The sequence below is a fragment of the Pleurodeles waltl genome, chromosome 4_2, assembly GCF_031143425.1.
Source record: "Pleurodeles waltl isolate 20211129_DDA chromosome 4_2, aPleWal1.hap1.20221129, whole genome shotgun sequence".
Lineage (NCBI taxonomy): Eukaryota > Metazoa > Chordata > Amphibia > Caudata > Salamandridae > Pleurodeles > Pleurodeles waltl.
The window spans coordinates 455,032,863-455,052,962 of record NC_090443.1 but is presented as its reverse complement, the minus strand read 5'-3'; positions in this window follow the sequence as shown (position 1 = coordinate 455,052,962).

The following is a 20,100-nucleotide window of genomic DNA, read 5'->3' as shown; positions in this document are numbered from 1 at the left end:
GTGACTAGCATATGATGAGAAGGTATACATTTTGGTATTTGTTTGTATTTGAGAGATCTATTCCTACATTATAAGACATACCATGAACACCAATGAAATCAGAAGAAAAAAAGAGGGTGAGAAAATTATATTACCTACTTGCAAGTCTGGAAAAACAAGTACAACATGTGGGCAGTGTTACTAAACAAAAAGGAGCTGCTGGTAAAAAAATGAAAAACAAAAATGTTTGTGAGAAACTGAATTGCTTACAAAATGAAGAATACAAAAAGGACACTTTTAAATCAGTCACAGAGAGAAAAAAAGGTCTCAGACTACAACCAGAAGTCAAAGAATTAAGCCAAAAGCTCAATCAGAAGGCAGGAACAGTTCAAAGAATTTGAAGTGAGAAAGTTTCATGACAGGGTAATTCAGAATCTCATTAAAGATATGATGAGATACAGAAGGAGAAGTGAAGTAGTGAAACAAAAAACATGTGTTAAGGGTGTAGTTGATAAGGCATTCACCTTGTAGAGGAGGCTTTTCATTTTGATTATTAATAGAATGAGAACAGTGGATTAAATGGTGTTGAGTATGAAGAGATGCAGCAGAAGAAAAAGATTTGTTAATAAAACTAATAATTTCTGTAAAATATTTAGTGGAGAATTGAAACATATGTCAAGTATAGAGCCTTTCTTTAATGAAGAAGGCTATTTTCTAGAGAACACATTTGCACACGCAGTTGATTCAACTGGTCGATGTTATGAGGTTAAGGATGGGAGTTCTATTAAAAATAAGGAGATTGGTCGGGGAAATATGGAAGAGGTGACAGCAGAAGAGGTGCAGGGAAGGCGTAGACAGGACCATGTTTATCAGTGGAGGTGTAGCAGTATTTGTAGCATTCGGCAACAATCTATTAATTTATTAAGAGCTTTTGTACGTGACTTTCTGTGTCGGAATCTCAAGAGAAAGGTTTTCTAAGGATTAGACCCATGCAAAGTGAGAAACCTAACATATTTACAAAATTATTCTGTAGCATGTTTATTCAAGAAAGTGGGCCAGAGCACCTTTCATCACTTTAGAATGTTGGCAGTTCACCATTCAAAAATATACATTTTATTTAGGAGACTATACTATGTGAAGACTCCAGTGTTATGCTTAGGAGAGATGAATAGAGTTATTTTGTGTGGCACTGTACAAGAGGTAGAAAAAGAGTGTGAGGATCTCTAGTTTCAGTTCTTTGGTCCTGAATAGTATTGTAATGTGAAAGAGGAATTTGTAGGAATAGATGTTGGGGAAGAGAGTTCAGGTATTGGTACTGAGAACTTTCAAGGACAGATGACAAAATGTAATACAGCTTGTTCCGAAAAGCCAAACTTTGTTTGCATTTACTGTAGAAGCACTTACTATAAAAGTCAAACATGAAATGTAGGTGTATTTTCCAAGACTAAAGGGGAAAACAGTGAAAATTGGCAGGAACTTGTTGCTTATTTATTTGTAGAAGAACATTTTGATTTGTCAATTGGACAAGTTATTTGTAAGTACTGCTATGACAAGCTAGAGGATAGGAGAACACCAGCTAGAGCAGTGTATAATGGGCTAGGACTTGTAAGTATCCCATAACAACTACAAGACTTAAATGTGCATGACTCTATCCTTATACAATCTGTACATCTATTTCAAGTAATTTTACATTTGGAACCAAATACAGGTACATCACATCCAACAACGTTATTGAAAGGTCTTAAAGGAAGAGTGGTGTATTTGCCATTAGACTTTTAAAAATGTTGAAACTGTAGAAGTAGACAAAGACAGTGAAGAACCACTTATTATTCTGGTAAATGGTGTAACAACTAAGAATAAAACAACTTGGCAAGAGTTGGTCGATGTTAACAAACTTAAACAAGCAACATTATACCTGGTAAAAATATTTTTTATTATAAACATGTTGATGTTGAGTGTGATGTTCCCCATGTTAATGATGATGAGAGTGTGCTACCAGGTGGGCAAGTAGTAGAAGCAGATCCACCCCATTATGAGCATTACAGCATCCATCCATTGAATTTCAAAGGATGCTATAGACATTACAAGATAAAGCAAGCTGAAGGAGCTCCCATGAATGTGTGGGAAAAAAGTTTAGAGGCTTTCTGTTTTCCTCACTTGTTTACCATAGGAGTAGGAGGTTGGTATGAATACCGGCCCATTCAAATACCAGCAGCTGAATACCGATCAACATGATATATATATATATATATATATATATATATATATATATATATATATATATATATATATATTCGGAGCATTCAAGATTTCGATAGTGTATTCCATACATATTTCACCTTCTATTTGAGAGTGACTTGTGTGGACTTTCGTACTCAGTGAATCATATTTTCAAATCAGGAGTTAATTTTCCAAATATATCTGCAAGAGATTTCATTAACAAAGGTCAAGAAAAGGATGAAATTTAGAAATACAACTTAATTAATTTAATTGCGTGCCAACGTGACACCAACGAATACTGGTTCCGTCATCATGGAGAACATCTCATTGAATTCTTGAGAGAAGCAAACTCTAACCTAAAAGATAATAATTTGAAGACAGCTGGAGAACTCTTTTCATTAGATCCTGCTAATGTTTGTAGATATTTCAACCACAAGTTTCAACTATGCTTGCTTTGATCTGCAACAAGAGCAGTCCTCCTCTTGGAGAAGTAAGTGATTTATTTTGGCAGAAAGAGTACCAGGCAAGAGGCGCTCCTCACATTCACATTCTATTATGGATGAAAAACGCACCCCTATTTAGATTAGAAAGCGATGAGTTTGTGTTGTCTTTTATAAAATAGTATGTCACATGTACTATACCAAAACAGATGGCTGAAAAAGGTCTCAGAGAACAAGTTTTGCATTTTCAAACACATAGATGTGGGAAATATTGTAGTTGTAGATAAAGGTCGAAATAATTAATGTATACAAGATGTTGATTTGGATTTTCAAGACCTTTAACCCCTTCGCTGCCAGGCCTTTTCCCCCTCCTGTGCCGAGCCTTTTTTTGGCTATTTGGAGCAGTTCGCGCTTAGGCCCTCATAACTTTTTGTTCACATAAGCTACCCACGCCAAATTTGCGTCCTTTTTTTCCAACATCCTAGGGATTCTAGAGGTACCCAGACTTTGTGGGTTCCCCAGAAGGAGGCCAAGAAATTAGCCAAAAACCAGTGAAAATTTCATTTTTTTCAAAAAAATTGGAAAAATGGGCTGCAGAAGAAGGCTTGTGGTTTTTTCCCTGAAAAGGGCATCAACAAAGGGTTTGCGGTGATAAAATCACCAGCTTCCCAGCTTTCAGGAACAGGCAGACTTGATTCAGAAAACCTAATTTTTCAAGACAATTTGGCATTTTACTGGGACATACCCCATTTTTACGATTTTTTGTGCTTTCAGCCTCCTTCCAGTCAGTGACAGAAATGGGCATGAAACCAACGCTGGATCCCAGAAACCGCAACATTTTTGAAAAGTAGACAAAAATCTGAATTCAGCAAGGGGTAATTTGTGTAGATCCTACAAGGGTTTCCTACAGAAAATAACAACTGAAAAAGAAAAATATTGAAATTGAGGTGAAAAAAACATCAATTTTTCTCTACGTTTTACTCTGTAACTTTTTCCAGCAATGTCAGATTTTCGAAAGCAATATACCGTTACGTCTGCTGGACTCTTCTGGTTGCGGGGATATATAGGGCTTATAGGTTCATAAAGAACTCTAGGTACCCAGAGCCAATAAATGACCTGCACCCAGCAGCGGGTTTTCAATCTATGCCGGGTATACAGCAATTCATTTGCTGAAATATAAAGAGTAAAAAATAGCTATCAAGAAAACCTTTGTATTTCCAAAAAGGGCACAAGATAAGGTGTTGAGAAGCAGTGGTTATTTGCACATCTCTGAATTCTGGGGTGCCCATACAAGCATGTGAATTACAGGGCATTTCTCAAATAGATGTCTTTTTTACACACTGTCTTCCATTTGGAAGGAAAAAATTTAGAGAAAGACAAGGGGCAATAACACTTGTTTTGCTATTCTATGTTCCCCCAAGTCTCCCGATAAAAATGATACCTCACTTGTGTGGGTAGGCCTAGCGCCCGCAACAGGTTATGCCCCAAAACTCAACGTGGACACATCACAGAAAGCATAGCTGTTTTTAGCAAAGTGCCTAGCTGTAGATTTTGGCCTCTAGCTCAGCCGCCACCTAGGGAAACCTACCAAACCTGAGCATTTCTGAAAACTAGAGACCTAGGGGAATCCAAGATGGGGTGACTTGTGTGGCTCAGACGAGGTTCTGTTACCCAGAATCCTTTGCAACCCTCAAAATTTGGCTAAAAAAACACATGTTCCTCATATTTCTGTGGCAGAAAGTTCTGGAATCTGAGAGGAGCCACAAATTTCCTTCCACCCAGCGTTCCCCCACGTCTCCCGATAAAAATGATACCTCACTTGTGTGGGTAGGCCTAGCGCCCGAGACAGAAAACGCCCCAAAGCGCAACGTGGACACATCCAAATTTGTGAAGGAAAACAGAGGTGTGTTTTGCAAAGTGCCTACCTGTAGATTTTGGCCTGTAGCTCAGCCGCCACCTAGGGAAACCTACCAAACCTGTGCATTTCTGAAAACTAGAGACCTAGGGGAATCCAAGATGGGGTGACTTGTGTGGCTCGGACCAGGTTCTGTTACCCAGAATTCATAGCAAACCTCAAAATTTGGCTAAAAAAACACATGTTCCAAACATTTCTGTGGCAGAAAGTTCTGGAATCTGAGAGGTGCCACAAATTTCCTTCCACCCAGCGTTCCCCCACGTCTCCCGATAAAAATGATACCTCACTTGTGTGGGTAGGCCTAGCGCCCGTGACAGGAAACACACCCAAAGCGCAACGTGGACACATCCAAATTTGTGAAGGAAAACAGAGGTGTGTTTTGCAAAGTGCCTACCTGTAGATTCTGGCCTGTAGCTCAGCCGCCACCTAGGGAAACCTACCAAACCTGTGCATTTCTGAAAACTAGTGACCTAGGGGAATCCAATATGGGGTGACTTGTGTGGCTCGGACCAGGTTCTGTTACCCAGAATCCTTTGCAAATCTCAAAATTTGGCTAAAAAAACACATGTTCCTCACATTTCTGTGGCAAAAAGTTCTGGAATCTGAGAGGAGCCACAAATTTCCTTCCACCCAGCGTTCCCCCACGTCTCCCGATAAAAATGATACCTCACTTGTGTGGGTAGGCCTAGCGCCCGCGACACAAAACGCCCCAAAGCACAACGTGGACACATCCAAATTTGTGAAGGAAAACAGAGGTGTTTTTTGCAAAGTGCCTACCTGTAGATTTTGGCTTGTAGCTCAGCCGCCATCTAGGGAAACCTACCAAACCTGTGCATTTCTGAAAACTAGAGACCTAGGGGAATCCAAGATGGGGTGACTTGTGTGGCTCGGATCAGGTTCTGTTACCCAGAATCCTTTGCAAACCTCAATATTTGGCTAAAAAAACACATGTTCCTAAAATTTCTGTGGCAGAAAGTTCTAGAATGAGAGGAGCCACAAATTTCCTTCCACCCAGCGTTCCCCCACGTCTCCTGATAAAAATGATACCTCACTTGTGTGGGTAGGCCTAGCGCCCGCGACAGGAATTGCCCCAAAGCGCAACGTGGACACATCCAAATTTGTGAAGGAAAACAGAGGTGTTTTTTGCAAAGTGCCTGCCTGTAGATTTTGGCCTGTAGCTCAGCCGCCACCTAGGGAAACCCACCAAACCTGTGCATTTCTGAATACTAGAGACCTAGGGGAATCCAAGATGGGGTGACTTGTGTGGCTCGGACCAGGTTCTGTTACCCAGAATCCTTTGCAAATCTCAAAATTTGGCTAAAAAAAAACATGTTCCTCACATTTCTGTGGCAGAAAGTTCTGGAATCTGAGAGGAGCCACAAATTTCCTTCCACCCAGCGTTCCCCCACGTCTCCCGATAAAAATGATACCTCACTTGTGTGGGTAGGCCTAGCGCCCGCGACAGAAAACACCCCAAAGCGCAAAGTGGACACATCCAAATTTGTGAAGGAAAACAGAGGTGTTTTTTGCAAAGTGCCTACCTGTAGATTTTGGCTTGTAGCTCAGCCGCCACCTAGGGAAACCTACCAAACCTGTGCATTTCTGAAAACTAGAGACCTAGGGGAATCCAAAATGGGGTGACTTGTGTGGCTCGGACCAGGTTCTGTTACCCAGAATCCTTTGCAAACCTCAATATTTGGCTAAAAAAACACATGTTCCTCACATTTCTGTGGCAGAAAGTTCTGGAATCTGAGAGGAGCCACGAATTTCCTTCCAATCAGCGTTCCCCCACGTCTCCCGATAAAAATGATACTTCACTTGTGTGCGTAGGCCTAGCGCCCGTGACAGGAAACGCCCCAAAGCGCAACGTGGACACAGACAAATTTTTGAAGAAAAACAGAGGTGTTTTTTGCAAAGTGCCTACCTGTAGATTTTGGCCTGTAGCTCAGCCGCCACCTAGGGAAACCTACCAAACCTGTGCATTTCTGAAAACTAGAGACCTAGGGGAATCCAAGATGGGGTGACTTGTGTGGCTCGGACCAGGTTCTGTTACCCAGAATCCTTTGCAAACCTCAAAATTTGGCTAAAAAAACACATGTTCCTAAAATTTCTGTGGCAGAAAGTTCTGGAATCTGAGAGGAGCCACAAATTTCCTTCCACCCAGCGTTCCCTCACGTCTCCCGATAAAAATGATACCTCACTTGTGTGGATAGGCCTAGCGCCCGCAACAGGAAACGCCCCAAAGCGCAACGTGGACACATCCAAATTTGTGAAGGAAAACAGAGGTGTTTTTTGCAAAGTGCCTACCTGTAGATTTTGGCTTGTAGCTCAGCCGCCACCTAGGGAAACCTACCAAACCTGTGCATTTCTGAAAACTAGAGACCTAGGGGAATACAAGATGGGGTGACTTGTGTGGCTCGGACCAGGTTCTGTTACCCAGAATCCTTTGCAAACCTCAATATTTGGCTAAAAAAACACATGTTCCTCACATTTCTGTGGCAGAAAGTTCTGGAATCTGAGAGGAGCCACGAATTTCCTTCCAATCAGCGTTCCCCCACGTCTCCCGATAAAAATGATACCTCACTTGTGTGCGTAGGCCTAGCGCGCATGACAGGAAACGCCCCAAAGCGCAACGTAGACACAGCCAAATTTTTGAAGGAAAACAGAGGTGTTTTTTGCAAAGTGCCTACCTGTAGATTTTGGCCTGTAGCTCAGCCGCCACCTAGGGAAACCTACCAAACCTGTGCATTTCTGAAAACTAGAGACCTAGGGGAATCCAAGATGGGGTGACTTGTGTGGCTCGGACCAGGTTCTGTTACCCAGAATCCTTTGCAAACCTCAAAATTTGGCTAAAAAAACACATGTTCCTAACATTTCTGTGGCAGAAAGTTCTGTAATCTGAGAGGAGCCACAAATTTCCTTCCACCCAGCATTCCCCCACGTCTCCCGATAAAAATGATACCTCACTTGTGTGGGTATGCCTAGCGCCCGCAACAGAATACGCCCCAATGCACAACGTGGACACATCCAAATTTGTGAAGGAAAACAGAGGTGTTTTTTGCAAAGTGCCTACCTGTAGATTTTGGCTTGTAGCTCAGCCGCAATCTAGGGAAACCTACCAAACCTGTGCATTTCTGAAAACTAGAGACCTAGGGGAATCCAAGATGGGGTGACTTGTGTAGCTCGGACCAGGTTCTGTTACCCAGAATCCTTTGCAATCCTCAAAATTTGGCTAAAAAAACACATGTTCCTCACATTTCTGTGGCAGAAAGTTCTGGAATCTGAGAGGAGCCACGAATTTCCTTCCAATCAGCGTTCCCCCACGTCTCCCGATAAAAATGATACTTCACTTGTGTGCGTAGGCCTAGCGCCCGTGACAGGAAACGCCCCAAAGCGCAACGTGGACACAGCCAAATTTTTGAAGAAAAACAGAGGTGTTTTTTGCAAAGTGCCTACCTGTAGATTTTGGCCTGTAGCTCAGCCGCCACCTAGGGAAACCTACCAAACCTGTGCATTTCTGAAAACTAGAGACCTAGGGGAATCCAAGATGGGGTGACTTGTGTGGCTCGGACGAGGTTCTGTTACCCAGAATCCTTTGCAAACCTCAAAATTTGGCTAAAAAAACACATGTTCCTAAAATTTCTGTGGCAGAAAGTTCTGGAATCTGAGAGGAGCCACAAATTTCCTTCCACCCAGCGTTCCCTCACGTCTCCCGATAAAAATGATACCTCACTTGTGTGGATAGGCCTAGCGCCCGCAACAGGAAACGCCCCAAAGCGCAACGTGGACACATCCAAATTTGTGAAGGAAAACAGAGGTGTTTTTTGCAAAGTGCCTACCTGTAGATTTTGGCTTGTAGCTCAGCCGCAATCTAGGGAAACCTACCAAACCTGTGCATTTCTGAAAACTAGAGACCTAGGGGAATCCAAGATGGGGTGACTTGTGTAGCTCGGACCAGGTTCTGTTACCCAGAATCCTTTGCAATCCTCAAAATTTGGCTAAAAAAACACATGTTCCTCACATTTCTGTGGCAGAAAGTTCTGGAATCTGAGAGGAGCCACGAATTTCCTTCCAATCAGCGTTCCCCCACGTCTCCCGATAAAAATGATACCTCACTTGTGTGCGTAGGCCTAGCGCCCGTGACATGAAACGCCCCAAAGCGCAACGTGGACACAGCCAAATTTTTGAAGGAAAACAGAGGTGTTTTTTGCAAAGTGCCTACCTGTAGATTTTGGCTTGTAGCTCAGGCGCCACCTAGGGAAACCTACCAAACCTGTGCATTTCTGAAAACTAGAGACCTAGGGGAATCCAAAATGGGGTGACTTGTGTGGCTCGGACCAGGTTCTGTTACCCAGAATCCTTTGCAAACCTCAATATTTGGCTAAAAAAACACATGTTCCTCACATTTCTGTGGCAGAAAGTTCTGGAATCTGAGAGGAGCCACAAATTTCCTTCCACCCAGCGTTCCCCCACGTCTCCCGATAAAAATGATACCTCACTTGTGTGGGTAGGCCTAGCGCCCGCGACAGGAAACGCCCCAAAGCGCAACGTGGACACATCCAAATTTGTGAAGGAAAACAGAGGTGTTTTTTGCAAAGTGCCTACCTGTAGATTTTGGCTTGTAGCTCAGCCGCCACCTAGGGAAACCTACCAAACCTGTGCATTTCTGAAAACTAGAGACCTAGGGGAATCCAAGATGGGGTGACTTGTGTGGCTCGGACCAGGTTCTGTTACCCAGAATCCTTTGCCAATCTCAAAAGTTGGTTAAAAAAACACATGTTCCTCAAATTTCTGTGGCAGAAAGTTCTGGAATCTGAGAGGAGCCACAAATTTCCTTCCACCCAGCGTTCCCCCACGTCTCCCGATAAAAATGATACCTCACTTGTGTGGGTAGGCCTAGCGCCCGCAACAGAAAACGCCCCAAAGCGCAACGTGGACACATCCAAATTTGTGAAGGAAAACAGAGGTGTTTTTTGCAAAGTGCCTACCTGTAGATTTTGGCTTGTAGCTCAGCCGCCATCTAGGGAAACCTACCAAAACTGTGCATTTCTGAAAACTAGAGACCTAGGGTAATCCAAGATGGGGTGACTTGTGTGGCTCGGACCAGGTTCTGTTACCCAGAATCCTTTGCAATCCTCAAAATTTGGCTAAAAAAACACATGTTCCTAACATTTCTGTGGCAGAAAGTTCTGGAATCTGAGAGGAGCCACGAATTTCCTTCCAATCAGCGTTCCCCCACGTCTCCCGATAAAAATGATACCTCACTTGTGTGCGTAGGCCTAGCGCCCGTGACAGGAAACGCCCCAAAGCGCAACGTGGACACAGCCAAATTTTTTAAGGAAAACAGAGGTGTTTTTTGCAAAGTGCCTACCTGTAGATTTTGGCCTGTAGCTCAGCCGCCACCTAGGGAAACCTACCAAACCTGTGCATTTCTGAAAACTAGAGACCTAGGGGAATCCAAGATGGGGTGACTTGTGTGGCTCGGACCAGGTTTTGTTACCCAGAATCCTTTGCAAACCTCACAATTTGGCTAAAAAAACACATATTCCTAACATTTCTGTGGCAGAAAGTTCTGGAATCTGAGAGGAGCCACAAATTTCCTTCCACCCAGCGTTCCCCCACGTCTCCCGATAAAAATGATACCTCACTTGTGTGGGTAGGCCTAGCGCCCGCGACAGGAAACGCCCCAAAGCGCAACGTGGACACATCCAAATTTGTGAAGGAAAACAGAGGTGTTTTTTGCAAAGTGCCTACCTGTAGATTTTGGCTTGTAGCTCAGCCGCCACCTAGGGAAGCCTACCAAACCTGTGCATTTCTGAAAACTAGAGACCTAGGGGAATCCAAGATGGGGTGACTTGTGTGGCTCGGACCAGGTTCTGTTACCCAGAATCCTTTGCAAATCTCAAAATTTGGCTAAAAAAACACATGTTCCTAACATTTCTGTGGCAGAAAGTTCTGGAATCTGAGAGGAGCCACAAATTCCCTTCCACCAAGCGTTCCCCCATGTCTCCCGATAAAAATGATACCTCACTTGTGTGGGTAAGCCTAGCGCCCGCTACAGGAAACGCCCCAAAGCGCAACGTGGACACATCCAAATTTGTGAAGGAAAACAGAGGTGTTTTTTGCAAAGTGCCTACCTGTAGATTTTGGCCTGTAGCTCAGCCGCCACCTAGGGAAACCTACCAAACCTGTGCATTTCTGAAAACTAGAGACCTAGGGGAATCCAAGATGGAGTGACTTGTGTGGCTCGGACCAGGTTCTGTTACCCAGAATCCTTTGCAAACCTCAAAATTTGGCTAAAAAAACACATGTTCCTCACATTTCTGTGGCAGAGAGTTCTGGAATCTGAGAGGAGCCACGAATTTCCTTCCACCCAGCGTTCCCCCACGTCTCCCGATAAAAATGATACCTCACTTGTGTGCGTAGGCCTAGCGCCCGTGAGAGGAAACGCCCCAAAGCGCAACGTGGACACAGCCAAATTTTTGAAGGAAAACAGAGGTGTTTTATGCAAAGTGCCTACCTGTAGATTTTGGCCTGTAGCTCAGCCGCCACCTAGGGAAACCTACCAAACCTGTGCATTTCTGAAAACTAGAGACCTAGGGGAATCCAAGATGGGGTGACTTGTGTGGCTCGGACCAGGTTCTGTTACCCAGAGTCCTTTGCAAACCTCAAAATTTGGCTAAAAAAAACACATGTTCCTAACATTTCTGTGGCAGAAAGTTCTGGAATCTGAGAGGAGCCACAAATTTCCTTCCACCCAGCGTTCCCCCACGTCTCCCGATAAAAATGATACCTCACTTGTGTGGGTAGGCCTAGCGCCCGTGACAGGAAACGCCCCAAAGCGCAACGTGGACACATCCAAATTTGTGAAGGAAAACAGAGGTGTTTTTTGCAAAGTGCCTACCTGTAGATTTTGGCCTGTAGCTCAGCCACCACCTAGGGAAACCTACCAAACCTGTGCATTTCTGAAAACTAGAGACCTAGGGGAATCCAAGATGGGGTGACTTGTGTGGCTCAGACCAGGTTCTGTTACCCAGAATCCTTTGCAAACCTCAAAATTTGGCTAAAAAAACACATGTTCCTAACATTTCTGTGGCAGAAAGTTCTGGAATCTGAGAGGAGCCACACATTTCCTTCCACCCAGCGTTCCCCCACGTCTCCCGATAAAAATGATACCTCACTTGTGTGGGTAGGCCTAGCGTCCGTGACAGGAAACGCCCCAAAGCGCAACGTGGACACATCCAAATTTGTGAAGGAAAACAGAGGTGTTTTTTGCAAAGTGCCTACCTGTAGATTTTGGCCTGTAGCTTAGCCGCCACCTGGGGAAACCTACCAAACCTGTGCATTTCTGAAAACTAAAGACCTAGGGGAATCCAAGATGGGGTGACTTGTGTGGCTCGGACCAGGTTCTGTTACCCAGAATCCTTTGCAAATCTCAAAATTTGGCTAAAAAAACACATGTTCCTCACATTTCTGTGGCAGAAAGTTCTGGAATCTGAGAGGAGCCACAAATTTCCTTCCACCCAGCGTTCCCCCACGTCTCCCGATAAAAATGATACCTCACTTGTGTGGGTAGGCCTAACGCCCGCGACAGAAAACGCCCCAAAGCGCAACGTGGACACATCCAAATTTGTGAAGGAAAACAGAGGTGTTTTTTGCAAAGTGCCTACCTGTAGATTTTAGCTTGTAGCTCAGCCGCCACCTAGGGAAACCTACCAAACCTGTGCATTTCTGAAAACTAGAGACCTAGGGGAATCCAAGATGGGGTGACTTGTGTGGCTCGGACCAGGTTCTGTTACCCAGAATCCTTTGCAAACCTCTAAATTTGGCTAAAAAAACACATGTTCCTCACATTTCTGTGGCAGAAAGTTCTGGAATCTCAGAGGAGCCACGAATTTCCTTCCACCCAGCGTTCCCCCACATCTCCCGATAAAAATGATACCTCACTTGTGTGGGTAGGCCTAGCGCCCGCGACAGGAAACGCCCCAAAGCGCAACGTGGACACATCCAAATTTGTGAAGGAAAACAGAGGTGTTTTTTGCAAAGTGCCTACCTGTAGATTTTGGCTTGTAGCTCAGCTGCCACCTAGGGAAACCTACCAAACCTGTGCATTTCTGAAAACTAGAGACCTAGGGAAATCCAAGATGGGGTGACTTGTGTGGCTCGGACCAGGTTCTGTTACCCAGAATCCTTTGCAAACCTCAAAATTTGGCTAAAAAAACACGTGTTCCTCACATTTCTGTGGCAGAATGTTCTGGAATCTGAGAGGAGCCACGAATTTCCTTCCAATCAGCGTTCCCCCACGTCTCCCGATAAAAATGATACCTCACTTGTGTGCGTAGGCCTAGCGCCCGTGACAGGAAATGCCCCAAAGTGCAACGTGGACACAGCCACATTTTTGAAGGAAAACAGAGGTGTTTTTTGCAAAGTGCCTACCTGTAGATTTTGGCCTGTAGCTCAGCCACCACCTAGGGAAACCTACCAAACCTGTGCATTTCTGAAAACTAGAGACCTAGGGGAATCCAAGATGGGGTGACTTGTGTGGCTCAGACCAGGTTCTGTTACCCAGAATCCTTTGCAAACCTCAAAATTTGGCTAAAAAAACACATGTTCCTCACATTTCTGTGGCAGAAAGTTCTGGAATCTGAGAGGAGCCACAAATTTCCTTCCACCCAGCGTTCCCCCACGTCTCCCGATAAAAATGATACCTCACTTGTGTGGGTAGGCCTAGCGTCCGTGACAGGAAACGCCCCAAAGCGCAACGTGGACACATCCAAATTTGTGAAGGAAAACAGAGGTGTTTTTTGCAAAGTGCCTACCTGTAGATTTTGGCCTGTAGCTCAGCCGCCACCTGGGGAAACCTACCAAAGCTGTGCATTTCTGAAAACTAAAGACCTAGGGGAATCCAAGATGGGGTGACTTGTGTGGCTCGGACCAGGTTCTGTTACCCAGAATCCTTTGCAAATCTCAAAATTTGGCTAAAAAACACATGTTCCTCACATTTCTGTGGCAGAAAGTTCTGGAATCTGAGAGGAGCCACAAATTTCCTTCCACCAAGCGTTCCCCCATGTCTCCCGATAAAAATGATACCTCACTTGTGTGGGTAAGTCTAGCGCCCGCTACAGGAAACGCCCCAAAGCGCAACGTGGACACATCCAAATTTGTGAAGGAAAACAGAGGTGTTTTTTGCAAAGTGCCTACCTGTAGATTTTGGCCTGTAGCTCAGCCGCCACCTAGGGAAACCTACCAAACCTGTGCATTTCTGAAAACTAGAGACCTAGGGGAATCCAAGATGGAGTGACTTGTGTGGCTCGGACCAGGTTCTGTTACCCAGAATCCTTTGCAAACCTCAAAATTTGGCTAAAAAAACACATGTTCCTCACATTTCTGTGGCAGAAAGTTCTGGAATCTGAGAGGAGCCACAAATTTCCTTCCACCCAGCGTTCCCCCACGTCTCCCGATAAAAATGATACCTCACTTGTGTGGGTAGGCCTAACGCCCGCGACAGAAAACGCCCCAAAGCGCAACGTGGACACATCCAAATTTGTGAAGGAAAACAGAGGTGTTTTTTGCAAAGTGCCTACCTGTAGATTTTAGCTTGTAGCTCAGCCGCCACCTAGGGAAACCTACCAAACCTGTGCATTTCTGAAAACTAGAGACCTAGGGGAATCCAAGATGGGGTGACTTGTGTGGCTCGGACCAGGTTCTGTTACCCAGAATCCTTTGCAAACCTCTAAATTTGGCTAAAAAAACACATGTTCCTCACATTTCTGTGGCAGAAAGTTCTGGAATCTCAGAGGAGCCACGAATTTCCTTCCACCCAGCGTTCCCCCACATCTCCCGATAAAAATGATACCTCACTTGTGTGGGTAGGCCTAGCGCCCGCGACAGGAAACGCCCCAAAGCGCAACGTGGACACATCCAAATTTGTGAAGGAAAACAGAGGTGTTTTTTGCAAAGTGCCTACCTGTAGATTTTGGCTTGTAGCTCAGCTGCCACCTAGGGAAACCTACCAAACCTGTGCATTTCTGAAAACTAGAGACCTAGGGAAATCCAAGATGGGGTGACTTGTGTGGCTCGGACCAGGTTCTGTTACCCAGAATCCTTTGCAAACCTCAAAATTTGGCTAAAAAAACACGTGTTCCTCACATTTCTGTGGCAGAATGTTCTGGAATCTGAGAGGAGCCACGAATTTCCTTCCAATCAGCGTTCCCCCACGTCTCCCGATAAAAATGATACCTCACTTGTGTGCGTAGGCCTAGCGCCCGTGACAGGAAATGCCCCAAAGTGCAACGTGGACACAGCCACATTTTTGAAGGAAAACAGAGGTGTTTTTTGCAAAGTGCCTACCTGTAGATTTTGGCCTGTAGCTCAGCCACCACCTAGGGAAACCTACCAAACCTGTGCATTTCTGAAAAATAGAGACCTAGGGGAATCCAAGATGGGGTGACTTGTGTGGCTCAGACCAGGTTCTGTTACCCAGAATCCTTTGCAAACCTCAAAATTTGGCTAAAAAAACACATGTTCCTCACATTTCTGTGGCAGAAAGTTCTGGAATCTGAGAGGAGCCACAAATTTCCTTCCACCCAGCGTTCCCCCACGTCTCCCGATAAAAATGATACCTCACTTGTGTGGGTAGGCCTAGCGTCCGTGACAGGAAACGCCCCAAAGCGCAACGTGGACACATCCAAATTTGTGAAGGAAAACAGAGGTGTTTTTTGCAAAGTGCCTACCTGTAGATTTTGGCCTGTAGCTCAGCCGCCACCTGGGGAAACCTACCAAAGCTGTGCATTTCTGAAAACTAAAGACCTAGGGGAATCCAAGATGTGGTGACTTGTGTGGCTCGGACCAGGTTCTGTTACCCAGAATCCTTTGCAAATCTCAAAATTTGGCTAAAAAACACATGTTCCTCACATTTCTGTGGCAGAAAGTTCTGGAATCTGAGAGGAGCCACAAATTTCCTTCCACCCAGCGTTCCCCCACGTCTCCCGATAAAAATGATACCTCACTTGTGTGGGTAGGCCTAGCGCCCGCGACAGAAAACGCCCCAAAGCGCAACGTGGACTCATCCAAATTTGTGAAGGAAAACAGAGGTGTTTTTTGCAAAGTGCCTACCTGTAGATTTTGGCTTGTAGCTCAGCCGCCACCTAGGGAAACCTACCAAACCTGTGCATTTCTGAAAACTAGAGACCTAGGGGAATCCAAGATGGGGTGACTTGTGTGGCTCGGACCAGGTTCTGTTACCCAGAATCCTTTGCAAACCTCAAAATTTGGCTAAAAAAACACATGTTCCTCACATTTCTGTGGCAGAAAGTTCTGGAATCTCAGAGGAGCCACGAATTTCCTTCCACCCAGCGTTCCCCCACATCTCCCGATAAAAATGATACCTCACTTGTGTGGGTAGGCCTAGCGCCCGCGACAGAAAACGCCCCAAAGCGCAACGTGGACACATCCAAATTTGTGAAGGAAAACAGAGGTGTTTTTTGCAAAGTGTCTACCTGTAGATTTTGGCTTGTAGCTCAGCCGCCACCTAGGGAAACCTACCAAACCTGTGCATTTCTGAAAACTAGAGACCAAGGGGAATCCAAGATGGGGTGACTTGTGTGGCTCGGACCAGGTTCTGTTACCCAAAATCCTTTGCAAACCTCAAAATTTGGCTAAAAAAACACATGTTCCTCACATTTCTGTGGCAGAAAGTTCTGGAATCTGAGAGGAGCCACGAATTTCCTTCCACCCAGCGTACCCCCACGTCTCCCGATAAAAATGATACCTCACTTGTGTGGGTAGGCCTAGCGCCCGCGACAGGAAACGCCCCAAAGCGCAACGTGGACACATCCAAATTTGTGGAGGAAAACAGAGGTGTTTTTTGCAAAGTGCCTACCTGTAGATTTTGGCTTGTAGCTCAGCCGCCACCTAGGGAAACCTACCAAACCTGTGCATTTCTGAAAACTAGAGACCAAGGGGAATCCAAGATGGGGTGACTTGTGTGGCTCGGACCAGGTTCTGTTACCCAGAATCCTTTGCAAAACTCAAAATTTGGCTAAAAAAACACATGTTCCTCACATTTCTGTGGCAGAAAGTTCTGGAATCTGAGAGGAGCCACGAATTTCCTTCCACCCAGCGTTCCCCCACGTCTCCTGATAAAAATTATACCTCACTTGTGTGGGTAGGCATAGCGCCCGCGACAGATAACGCCCCAAAGCGCAACGTGGACACATCCAAATTTGTGAAGGAAAACAGAGGTGTTTTTTGCAAAGTGCCTACCTGAAGATTTTGGCTTGTACCTCAGCCGCCACCTAGGGAAACCTACCAAAACTGTGCATTTCTGAAAACTAGAGACCTAGGGGAATCCAAGATGGGGTGACTTGTGTGGCTCGGACCAGGTTCTGTTACCCAGAATCCATTGCAAACCTCAAAATTTGGCTAAAAAAACACATGTTCCTCACATTTCTGTGGCAGAAAGTTCTGGAATCAGAGAGGAGCCACAAATTTCCTTCCACCCAGCGTTCCACCACATCTCCCTATAAAAATGATACCTCACTTGTGTGGGTAGGCCTAGCGCCCGCGACAGAAAACGCCCCAAAGCACAAAGTGGACACATCCAAATTTGTGAAGGAAAACAGAGGTGTTTTTTGCAAAGTGCCTACCTGTAGATTTTGGCTTGTAGCTCAGCCGCCACCTAGGGAAACCTACCAAACCTGTGCATTTCTGAAAACTAGAGGCATAGAGGAATTCAAGATGGGGTGACTTGTGTGGCTCGGACCAGGTTCTGTTACCCAGAATCCTTTGCAAACCTCAATATTTGGCTAAAAAAACACATGTTACTCACATTTCTGTGGCAGAAAGTTCTGGAATCTGAGAGGAGCCACGAATTTCCTTCTACCCAGCGTTCCCCCGCGTCTCCCGATAAAAATGATACCTCACTTGTGTGCGTAGGCCTAGCGCCTGTGACAGGAAACGCCCCAAAGCGCAACGTGGACACATCCAAATTTGTGAAGGAAAACAGAGGTGTTTTTTGCAAAGTGCCTACCTGTAGATTTTGGCCTGTAGCTCAGCCGCCACCTAGGGAAACCTACCAAACCTGTGCATTTCTGAAAACTAGAGACCTAGGGGAATCCAAGATGGGGTGACTTGTGTGGCTCGGACCAGGTTCTGTTACCCAGAGTCCTTTGCAAACCTCAAAATTTGGCTAAAAAAACACATGTTCCTAACATTTCTGTGGCAGAAAGTTCTGGAATCTGAGAGGAGCCACAAATTTCCTTCCACCCAGCGTTCCCCCATGTCTCCTGATAAAAATGATACCTCACTTGTGTGGGTAGGCCTAGCGCCCGCGACAGGAATTGCCCCAAAGTGCAACGTGGACACATCCAAATTTGTGAAGGAAAACAGAGGTGTTTTTTGCAAAGTGCCTACCTGTAGATTTTGGCCTGTAGCTCAGCCGCCACCTAGGGAAACCTACAAATCCTGTACATTTCTGAAAACTAGAGACCTAGGGGAATCCAAGATGGGGTGACTTGTGTGGCTCGGACCAGGTTCTGTTACCCAGAGTCCTTTGCAAACCTCAAAATTTGGCTAAAAAAACACATGTTCCTAACATTTCTGTGGCAGAAAGTTCTGGAATCTGAGAGGAGCCACAAATTTCCTTCCACCCAGCGTTCCCCCACGTCTCCCGATAAAAATGATACCTCACTTGTGTGGGTAGGTATAGCGCCCGCGACAGAAAACGCCCCAAAGCGCAAAGTGGACACATCCAAATTTGTGAAGGAAAACAGAGGTGTTTTTTGCAAAGTGCCTACCTGTAGATTTTGGCTTGTAGATCAGCCGCCACCGAGGGAAACCTACCAAACCTGTGCATTTCTGAAAACTAGAGACCTAGGGGAATCCAAGATGGGGTGACTTGTGTGGCTCGGACCAGGTTCTGTTACCCAGAATCCTTTGCAAACCTCAATATTTGGCTAAAAAAACTCATGTTCCTCACATTTCTGTGGCAGAAAGTTCTGGAATCTGAGAGGAGCCACGAATTTCCTTCCACCCAGCGTTCCCCCACGTCTCCTGATAAAAATGATACCTCACTTGTGTGGGTAGGCCTAGCGCCCGCGACACAAAACGCCCCAAAGCACAACGTGGACACATCCAAATTTGTGAAGGAAAACAGAGGTGTTTTTTGCAAAGTGCCTACCTGTAGATTTTGGCTTGTAGCTCAGCCGCCATCTAGGGAAACCTACCAAACCTGTGCATTTCTGAAAACTAGAGACCTAGGGGAATCCAAGATGGGGTGACTTGTGTGGCTCGGATCAGGTTCTGTTACCCAGAATCCTTTGCAAACCTCAATATTTGGCTAAAAAAACACATGTTCCTAAAATTTCTGTGGCAGAAAGTTCTAGAATGAGAGGAGCCACAAATTTCCTTCCACCCAGCGTTCCCCCACGTCTCCTGATAAAAATGATACCTCACTTGTGTGGGTAGGCCTAGCGCCCGCGACAGGAATTGCCCCAAAGCGCAACGTGGACACATCCAAATTTGTGAAGGAAAACAGAGGTGTTTTTTGCAAAGTGCCTGCCTGTAGATTTTGGCCTGTAGCTCAGCCGCCACCTAGGGAAACCCACCAAACCTGTGCATTTCTGAATACTAGAGACCTAGGGGAATCCAAGATGGGGTGACTTGTGTGGCTCGGACCAGGTTCTGTTACCCAGAATCCTTTGCAAATCTCAAAATTTGGCTAAAAAAAAACATGTTCCTCACATTTCTGTGGCAGAAAGTTCTGGAATCTGAGAGGAGCCACAAATTTCCTTCCACCCAGCGTTCCCCCACGTCTCCCGATAAAAATGATACCTCACTTGTGTGGGTAGGCCTAGCGCCCGCGACAGAAAACACCCCAAAGCGCAAAGTGGACACATCCAAATTTGTGAAGGAAAACAGAGGTGTTTTTTGCAAAGTGCCTACCTGTAGATTTTGGCTTGTAGCTCAGCCGCCACCTAGGGAAACCTACCAAACCTGTGCATTTCTGAAAACTAGAGACCTAGGGGAATCCAAAATGGGGTGACTTGTGTGGCTCGGACCAGGTTCTGTTACCCAGAATCCTTTGCAAACCTCAATATTTGGCTAAAAAAACACATGTTCCTCACATTTCTGTGGCAGAAAGTTCTGGAATCTGAGAGGAGCCACGAATTTCCTTCCAATCAGCGTTCCCCCACGTCTCCCGATAAAAATGATACTTCACTTGTGTGCGTAGGCCTAGCGCCCGTGACAGGAAACGCCCCAAAGCGCAACGTGGACACAGACAAATTTTTGAAGAAAAACAGAGGTGTTTTTTTGCAAAGTGCCTACCTGTAGATTTTGGCCTGTAGCTCAGCCGCCACCTAGGGAAACCTACCAAACCTGTGCATTTCTGAAAACTAGAGACCTAGGGGAATCCAAGATGGGGTGACTTGTGTGGCTCGGACCAGGTTCTGTTACCCAGAATCCTTTGCAAACCTCAAAATTTGGCTAAAAAAACACATGTTCCTAAAATTTCTGTGGCAGAAAGTTCTGGAATCTGAGAGGAGC